Below are 10773 nucleotides of genomic sequence, written 5' to 3'. Positions count from 1 at the left end.
TCTTCAACGAATTAGAAAGTGCAATCTGCAAATTCATCTGGAATAACAAAAAACCTAGGATAGCAAAAACTCTTCTCAAGGATAAAAGAACCTCTGGTGGAATCACCATGCCGGACCTAAAGCTCTACTACAGAGCAATTGTGATAAAAACTGCATGGTACTGGTATAGTGACAGACAAATAGACCAATGGAATAGAATTGAAGACCCAGAAATGAACCCACACACCTACGGTCACTTGATCTTTGACAAGGGAGCTAAAAACATCCAGTGGAAGAAAGACAGCATTTTCAACAAATGGTGCTGGCACAACTGGATATTAACATGTAGAAGAATGCGAATCGATCCATTCCTATCTCCTTGTACTAAGGTCAAGTCTAAGTGGATCAAGGAACTTCACATAAAACCAGAGACACTGAAACTTATAGAGGAGAAAGTGGGGAAAAGCCTTGAAGATATGGGCACAGGGGAAAAAATTCTTGAATAGAACAGTAATGGCTTGTGCTGTAAGATCGAGAATTGACAAGTGGGACCTCATGAAACTGCAAAGCTTCTGCAAGGCTAAAGACACCATCAATAAGACAAAAAAACCACCAACAGATTGGGAAAGGATCTTCACCTATCCTAAATCAGATAGGGGACTATATATAAAGAACTTAAGAAGGTGGACACCAGAAAGTCAAATAACCCCATTAAAAAATGGGGCTCAGAACTGAACAAAGAATTCTCACCCGAGGAATACCGAATGGCAGAGAAGCACCTGAAAAAATGTTCAACATCCTTAATCATCAGGGAAATGCAAATCAAAACAACCCTGAGATTCCACCTCACACCAGTCAGAATGGCTAAGATCAAAAATCAGGTGACAGCAGATGCTGGCGAGGATGTGGAGAAAGAGGAACACTCCTCCATTGTTGGTGGGATTGCAAGCTTGTACAACCACTCTGGAAATCAGTCTGGCGGTTCCTCAGAAAATTGGACATAGTACTACCTGAGGATCCAGCAATACCTCTCCTGGGCATATACCCAGAAGATGTCCCAACTGGTAAAAAGGACACATGCTCCACTATGTTCATAGCAGCCCTATTTATAATAGCCAGAAGCTGGAAAGAACCCAGATGTCCCTCAACAGAGGAATGGATACAGAAATTATGGTACATTTACACAATGGAGTACTACTCAGCTATTAAAAAGAATGAATTTATGAAATTCCTAGCCAAATGGATGGACCTGGAGGGCATCATCTTGAGTGAGGTAACACAATCACAAAAGAACTTACACAATATGTATTCACTGATAGGTGGATATTAGCCCAAAACTTAGGATACCCAAGATATAAGATACAATTTACTAAACGCATGAAACTCAAGAAGAATGAAGACCAAAGTGTGGACACTGTGCCCTTTCTTACAATTGGGAACAAAACACCCAGGGAAGGAGTTACAGAGACAAAATTCGTAGCTGTGATGAAAGGATGGACCATTTAGAGACTGCCGTATCCAGGGATCCTTCCCATAATCAGCTTCTAAACGCAGACACCATTGCATACACTAGCAAGATTTTGCTGAAAGGACCCAAATATAGCTGTCTCTTGTGAGACGATGCCGGGGCCTAGCAAACACAGGAGTGGATGTTCACAGTCAGCTATTGGATGTATCACAGGGCTCCCAATGGAGAAGCTAGAGAAAGTATCCAAGGAGCTAAAGGGATCTGCAACCCTATTTTCGGAACAACATGATGTACTAACCAGAACCCCGGAGCTCTTGTCTCTAGCTGCATATGTATCGAAAGATGGCCTAGTCGGCCATCATTGGAAAGAAAGGCCCATTGGACTTGCAAACTTTATATGCCCCAATATAGGGGAATGCCAGGGCCAAAAGAATGGGAATGGGTGGGTAGGGAAGTGGGGGGCGCTATGGGGGACTTTTGGGATAGCATTGGAAATGTAACTGAGGAAAATATGTAATAAAAATATTAAAAATTAAAAAAAAAAGAAAAAGGAGCAAGGGGCAATTTAGTGCTGTTATTAACAAAGTCATCCAGGGGACTGAACTTTCCTACCATTTTATAGATTGTTTTCTTGTTTTTCCCTATCCAAGAGGTTTTACTTGAATCCTACTAGAGTCTCTAAAGACCCCAGAGTATTAGCATAAAAACAGCACTGTTCTCCTAAAGCCATCCATAGGCTGCCTTCCTTAAGAAAGAGTAAGTCTAGGCTCTTTGGTTATTCAAGACCACTTCCGCCAGAGTCTTTCCAGGAATGAGGTGTTAGAGTAAAATCTGGCCATTCTTTTTCAACTTGTTCACTTAGGTATTTGAAGGTGGCAGTACCTATGGCATCTGTCCCAGCCATCTCAATCCACACCAGCATGGACACTAGAATGGATGCTCCCTTTGTGCCAGAGCTGTGCTTTCAGGGCCATAGGACCATAGGGATCTTGCCTGCATTCCTCCCATAGTAAGAGACTTGAGGAATTATATACACTAATAGGATTGTTAGTAAAATGACTGACAGACACACAAGATTTTAGACCCAATGTGCATACAAACCAAATGACTTTGGGGGTGGCTAGGAGGTTGTTATTATCCACGTGCAACGAATTAAAGGGCCCCCTTATTATGTGGGCATCATAATTATAGGACTCTAAACTCTTTCAGAATATCAAGCTGGTGCCATTCCATGATACTGTCTTTTGCCTGGGACTCACACCTCCTCACTCTAGGAGACCTATAAGGAAATGGGACTTGCTTATGACCCCACCACTCCCCCACTGGCAAGCTCTTTTATGCAGATATATGTCATAACCCTAACATCCATGTCCAGAGTTTAGCTTTTAGAAACTACATTGCCCACCAGTCTTCCTGAGAGACACCCAACAACTCTTCCAGACTACCATTGCTATAGAAGAGCAGGACTGCCTCACATAGGAAGCCACAAGTTGGTTTCAGAAGACAAAGGCAGATACTCTGAGCAATCACACTTTTTACTGGACCAGCAAAGAATGGGATCCTAACACAGCTGAAGGCAGGGAGGTGCTCAATGTCTATCATCAAACTCTAATGGGGATCACAGATCTGCCACTAGATGCTCTACACATTTGTCAAAAGTAAGGAAGACAGTCCAGGGACCTACAGAGTCCCCCACTGCTTTCATGGATGCCTTTGGGACTTCTGTACAAGTTGACTCAGAGACAGTAGAGAACCAGTGAGCCATTAAAGTGTCCTCTGTGAATAATTACATCCAAGGAAACACAAGAAATAAATAATTCCATACCAGCAAAAATAAAAAAGCACACATAGACACATTATGTTACTTACTAACACCATGATCATCAAAATATCAAAGTAACAATAATTGATCATTAATATATCTCAACAACAATGGATTTTATTCCCCAATAAAAAGACATGAATTCACAGAATGTATGAGAAAACAGGATCCATTCTTCTCCTGTATACAAGAAACACACCTCAGCAATTAAGGTAGACATTACCTCAATGTAAAGGGCTAGAAAAAGTTTTCCAAGCAAACAGACCTCAGAAGCAAGCTGGAGTAGACATTCTAATATCTAATAGAATGACTTTCACCCCAAATTAATCAAAACAGACAGGAAATGGCACTTCATACTCATCAAAAGAAAAATCTACTAAGATGAAATCTTAATTCTGAACAACGGGGCCCTAAATACAAGGGTGCTAAAATTTGTAACAGAAACATTGCTAAAGCTTACATTACACATTTATCCCCACAGATTAATAGTGGGAGACTTCAACACCCCCACTCTCACCAGTTAACAGGCCATCCTGACAAAAACTGAACAGACAAAATTTGAAACTACTAGAGGTTATAATTGAAGTTAATCTAACAGAGATATCTATAGAATATTTCACCCAAACACAAAAGCATATAACTTCTTCCCAGGATCTCATGGATCTTTCTCCAAAACTGAAATATATCCCCTAACAGAGCAAGCCTCAACAGATACAAAAAATTGAAATAACGTCGTGAATCTTAACATACCCCCATGAATCAAAGCTGGACTTTCAGATGAGAAACAACTGAAAGCCTACAAAATCATGGAAATTGAACAATTATCTACTAGATGGTCTACGGCTCAGGTAAGAAATAAAGAAAGAGGTTATAAACTTGCTAGAACTCAATGAAAATGAAGACAAAATGTATCCAAATGTATGGGACAAAATGAAAGCAGTACTAAGTGGAAACTTCATAGCACTAAATGCTTCCATAAGGAATTTAGAAAGGTCTCTAATGAACAATTTAAGAGTATACTTGGATGCTCCAGAAAAAAAAAAAAAAAAAAAAAAAAAGAAAGAAAAACACCAAAGAAGGATATATGGCAGGAAATAATCAAATCAGGGGTGAAAACAAATAGAAACAAAGAAAACAATACAAGCAAACAATGAAACCTACAACTGGTTCTTTGAGAGAATCAACAAGATAGAAAAACACTTAGCCAAACTAAGGAAAAGACAGAGACAATATCCATATGTATAAAATCAAAAATGAAAAGGGAGACATTACAGCAGGCATTGAGGAAATCAAATATACATTAGGTCTTACTTCAAAAGCCTATAATCCACAAAATTAGGAAATCTTAACAAAATGGATGATTTTCTAGACAGATACCACTTACCAAAGTTAAATGAAAACAAGCAAACCATTTAAATAGCTCTATAAGCCCTAAGGAAATAGAAGGAGACATAAAAAAATTCCCAAACAAATAAAGCTCAAGGATAGAAGGTTTAAGTGCAGAACTCTGTCAGTCTTTCAAAGAAGAGCTAATACCGCACTCTTCAAAATAATCCACAAAGTAGAAACAGAAGGAACAAGCCCAGACACATTCTATGAATCCACAGTCACCCTGGTACCCTATCTACCCAATCTACTCAATAAAATAAGAGAATTTCAGACTTATTTCTCTTATGAACATTGATGCAACAACAAGAAACAAACAAACAAACAAAAACCAAAAAACAAAAAAAACAACCAACCAACCAAAGAAAAAACCCCAAAGAACCCGCAAACCAATCTAGGAACAGAAGAAAAAACAAACCAAAACAAAACATTATCCACCATGATCAAGGTGGCTTCATCTCATGGTTTCAGGCATGGTCCAATATATGAAAATCCATCAATGTAATCAAACATATAAAAAACTGAAAGAAAAAAATCATATTATAATCTCATTAGATGCTGAAAAGCCTCTGACATAATCCATTGCCTCTCCATGTTAAAAGTATTAAAGAGATAAGTGATACAAAGCACATACCTAAACATAATTAAAGCAATGTATAGCAAGCCAACATCAAACTAAATGGAGAAAAATTTAAAGCAATTCTAGTAAAATCAGGAACAAGAAGAGGCTGCCCATTCTTTCCCTATCTATTCAATGTAGTACTTGACATTCTAGCCAGAGCAATAATACAGCTAGAGGAGATCAATGGGATACAAATTGGAAAGAAAGAAGTCAAAGTATTGCTATCTGTGCATGACATGATAGTATACATAAGAGACTCCCCAAAATTCTATGAGAAAACCACTACAGCTGATAAACACCTCTAGCAAAGTGGCTGTATACAAAATTAACTCAAAGAAATCAATAGTTCTTCTTCATATAAATGATAAATGGGCTAAGAAAGAAATTAGGGAAAACACATCCTTTATAATAGTCATGCATAATACAAAATATCTTAGTGTAACTCTAACCAAGTAAGTGAAATACTTATAAGAACTTCAAGTCACTGAAGGAAATAATTGAGGAAGATATCAGAAGATGGAATGATCTTCTATGTAGATTTAACATAGTGACAATGGCCATCTTCTAAAAAGCAATTTATATATTTAATGTAATTTCCATCAAAATTCCAACACAATTCTTATGGACCTCGAAATAGAAATTCTCAACTTCATATGTAAAAACAATAAAATCTAAGATAGAACAAACCCTCCTGAACAATAAAAGGACTTGGAGAGGTATCACCATCTGTGACTTCAAGCTATAATACAGAACAATCGTACAAAAAAGTTTATGATATTTGTACAGCAAGGTTCAACAAGGAAATTGAATAGAAGATTTTGAATAAATGCTTACAACTATTGACACTTGATTTTTGACAAGGAAGGCAAAACCATGCAATGGGGAAAAAGCATCTTCAACAAATGGTGTTGGTCTATTTGCATATCTTTATGTAGAAAAATGCAAATAGAACAATAACTATAAGCCTGCACAAGACTCAAGTCCATGTTGATCAAGGACCTCAACATAAAACCAGATACACTAAACTAATAGAACAGAAAGTGCAGAATATCTTTGAACTCATTTTTACATGAGACAACTTTCTGAACAGAACACCAATGGCTCAGGTTCTAAAATCAACAAAAGTTTCTTTAAGGCAAAGTACACTCTCAATAGGACAAACTAGAAGCCTACAGACTGGGGAAGGATCTTCACCAACTCTACATCTGACAGAGGGCTAATATCCAAGATTTACAAAGAACTCAAGAAGGTAGACACAAACAACCCAAATAAGGTTTGTATCTCTATGTTCAGAGTACTAGGATTAGAGCCCTGTGCCATCTTTGCCCTCTGTCTTTTATGCACTATCTCTTTGAGAATTTCATGCAAAATACTTTGATTAAAATCACCCTATTACCCAACTCTTCCCAGATCTATCCTCATCTTTCCATACAGCCATGTTTTTGTTCTCTCTTTATATTTTTCCAGCACCTGGTGTCCAATTTGTATTACTCAATCTTTTTGGGTGTGGGGCCTGCCCTTGAGATCCTTTAACTTACCAAGAGTCACACCTTCAAAGGAAACTTAGTATTCTAGTGTCTGTCAAAGACAAGAGCTCTTCAGCTTGGAGTGAGCCCATGTAGTCCAGAGTAACCTTGAGTTTGTAATTACCTGGTCTCAATCTGAAGCCAGTATTTCTTATTAACATACTTACTTATTAAATCTCCAAATAATACTTAGTGTTTGATATTCATCAGATGTCAAGTATGATTCACATATATCCTGACATCAATGCATCTCTTCTGAAAACGCATGAGATTTTCCATTAATTGTCTATGCCTCTTAAACATCTCTAGTTAAGATAAAAGTAAATTAGCTTTATATTTATTGTGATTTGTAATAAACTCACAGGTCTAAGTTTTAAAACTTTAATGTTTTGAAGTAATAACTGATGACCCAAATGTTTCAAATCTAGCATCTTGGATGGATTAGAAGATCTTAGGAAATTAAACCTTGAGGGCCAGTGAGAATATTACATACAAGTTTTCTCAGATCTTCTTAATTCCAAGTTCTTTCACAGATTTCTCATAGTGTGGCTATATAACCACTTGAGTGGATTGCAAATGCAGAGGCAAAAGTGAATGAATGAATGAATAAAATTAGCAACGATGTTAGAAGCACAGAAGTAAAGATACAGAAATATATTCCAGTAAGACAACTCTAGCACAAAAGAATGACTAGCAAACCATAGAGTTAGAAAATGTACAGTTTATTTTTTTTTATACTAACCCTGGTGGTGAATATATCTTTTTCCAATTGATTGAGGTATGACCACACAATTTTTTCTTAATTTTCTAGTTTTAAAAGAATGATCTAAAGATGAAGGAAAGCAGAAAAGGCTTGGTCATTTTAAGTTGTAAGAATAAGACAAGTTATTTGTGTAAAGGAAAGTTTTACAGATGAGGGTTTTATAAGCATGTGAATAAAGTTGTACAAAATGGGAGAAACAAAAATGATTTACCTAGGAGTCCTAGAAAGAAGGGGGCATTTAAAAAAGTATTTGACTCTGTGGGCTGTGTTCTTATGGTATCCTTAAAACCTCTGGCTCCTACTATCCTTCCTCTCCTCTGGGTCCTACAATCCTTTCTCCTACTCTTCTGTGGGATTCCCAGGCTACTCCTCATGTTTGTGCATCTTCTCCCATTAACTGCTGATTGATGCCCTCTAATGATGCCTGAGGTGGCATCAATATAGAGAAATTTTAATCCAGGAACATGGATGCTCTGGCTAGGGATCAATCACACTCAAAGACCTTCTAGGTCTGTGTGATCCAGCTGGAATGGAGACACATCACACACATTAAATCACTCTGGCTAGATTACAGGCATACCTTCAGTACCTTTAGCACAAAGCTTTAATAACACAGAACGAAGGTAAAGTTGGTTTGTAGACGGAAATAGCCATGTCTGAATGTGATATCTAATGGCGATGCAGAGAAAGTGACAAATCAGAGTAATATTTGTCAGAATGAGTCAGAGATAGGCTGGGCCCAACTCTCACAAGAACAGTACAAGAAAGAGAGGCTATTTAAGAGAACAACATGAGAAAGAGAGGAGTTAAGAGAGCAGTGAAGAGGCAGAGAGGTGGGGAGGGGGAGGGGGAGGGAGAGGGAACAGGGAGGGAGGTAGAGAGAGAGAGAATAGGGAGAGGGGGAGGAAGAGGGGGAGGGGGAGCTGGAGGGAGGGGGGAGGGAGAGGGAGGAAGGAGAGGCAGTTTAATTGGGACAGTTTTACAGAGACAGGTTTCAGGTGAGGACAGAATGAGACAGATAATAATAAAGGGCCTGGAGTTTAGAACATGTTGCCAGCGTTTCTCGAGGCCAAGTATAACAATTCAGTCAGAATTAGAGATAAGCTAATTTGATTCAGTGAGCTTTGAGAGGAGTTTGGGGCAAAATAACCTGAGTTGAACCCACTAAGCAGAGCTCAGAAAGAGCTGGAACTGGTGAGTTTAGCAGTAAGCCCCCCAGCTGGCAATAACATTTGGCAGATAAAAGTTACATTTACACACCAATCTATGAGTCCAGCAGAATAGCATCAGGAGTCATTTCATTAACTTTTTCTTTCCAGTTGTGTTTGGTATAATCATGGGTCTCTGAGATGTATAGTCTGGTTTCTGCCTTCCAAGCAGTGTAAGGTGTGGGCTACCTCTCTTGGTATTAGCTTAAGTTGGACCAGTCATCTGTTGGCCACTCCCATTCGTTTTGTGCCACTATTAGCCCCAGCATGTCTACTTGCAAGTAGGACAGATTGTAGGTCTAAATGAGGCTCATAGGGACTTGTAGAATAGGAAGTGATAAAAAACCAGAACTTGTATAGGTCTGAAGTAGGTCTCTGCCTATACCTTATTGTTGTGTAGCTTCATGTTCTTGTGAAACTCCCAACAGCAGGAATGGGGACTGTCTTTGACTCTTTTGCCTAAGCTTGGGACCCCTTTCCTCCTACTTGTTGACACAATCAGCTGTGTTATAAGACTGTATGCCCAGTCTTATTAAATCTTGTTAGGTCATGTTAGGTGGACAACCATTGCAGTTTATTAATTAATTAATTAATTTGAATCCCAACAAAAAAGGAGTTGATCTGGGGGAGAATGGAGGTTTGTGGGAGGGATGGGAGGAGAGGAGGGAGGAAAACTGGAGTTGGGATGCAGGGTATGATGCATTTATAATTGAAGTGAACCTGTAAATTCATCTGACAGTTCTTGTTCAATAATTTCTCATCTGCTGGCACATTCTGTTTAGGAGTATCAAGTATTGGTGTCTATAGAAAATACCTTCTTCTTACAATAAAAATATAAGTCAAAATATTTTAATTCTTAGTAAAAAACAAAGGTTTATAATATTTAAAAGATGAATATTTACTGTGTCTTGTAACAATGAAAACTGATTCCAAGATGACACCAAGTTAAATTGGTGATAATAATCGAAGACACAAATTTGAATGAAGAAGACACAGATAACTGGAAATTTTATCAACTTACCTTTGGCATTATTCCACTAATGAGGCACTTAGTATTTTACTGCTAGAATACCTTTAGGTACAAATGTTACCTGGAGTTCCATAAAATGTCCACTCTAATTTTTGTTACATGTATGTTGTACTGGTACTGCATTCTGCCTCTCTGCTGGGGGTCTCTGGATGCTACCAGCTCATCCAGTGTTTCCCATCAAGGCTTCAGATGTCCTACACGCTGGAACAGAAGGGGAATTGAAGTCTAGGATGAATGCTGTGGTTCCTGGTTGCCTATTTGGGTACCCAGGTGTCCCCAGTGCACTGCCTGGAGAGGAAGTCAGAAATTGTGGTCCCAGGTCCACATTTTCCTTCAGAGTATCTGCATGCAAGGCAAGAATGGAAAGGCAAAACTGGAGAGGAGCAGAGTTCAATCAGATTGGTAGCAAGTGCCACGTACCATAGGGGCAGGAGGGGAGAAAAAGCTTTTTCATACTTTTAGATGTGGCTCTTTAAGGAAAAGGTCTGTTCCATGGTGATACTTCATGAAACAGCCTTCTGAGATGACCGTTGCTTGTTCATATTGCTTCATTGGTGGTGGATGTGAGCATATACACATTATTCAGGGTGAACGAGGGCTTATATACCTCTTGGGGGAAGAAATACTTAGGAAGAGAAGATCAGTGCCTGAAGGTCAAGGCTGTCTAGATACCTCATTAAAAGAACTCCACATGCTATGCTACCTGCCCATGGTCCTCTCAGTGGGGTGTAAAGAGCAGGTACCAAGATAGGGAGAAAGCAGCTCTTCTCCTGTCCTCCTCAAAATCATGACATTCTCAGGATTTGAGCTCACTCACCCTTACCAATTCTTATGCCTATCCGTAGCATGGTTCCACATGTCCTATGCATTTATTCCAAATATATTGAGGTTTTAGGAAGTTTTCATTCAGCTATTGGGTAAATCATTTAAAGTTCATCTGTCATATATATGATTCACAGACTTTAAATA

This window comes from Mus caroli, unplaced genomic scaffold, assembly GCF_978045245.1.
Source record: "Mus caroli unplaced genomic scaffold, Mus_caroli_1 scaffold_16, whole genome shotgun sequence".
NCBI classification, from domain to species: Eukaryota; Metazoa; Chordata; class Mammalia; order Rodentia; family Muridae; genus Mus; species Mus caroli.
This window is presented reverse-complemented; position numbering follows the sequence as displayed.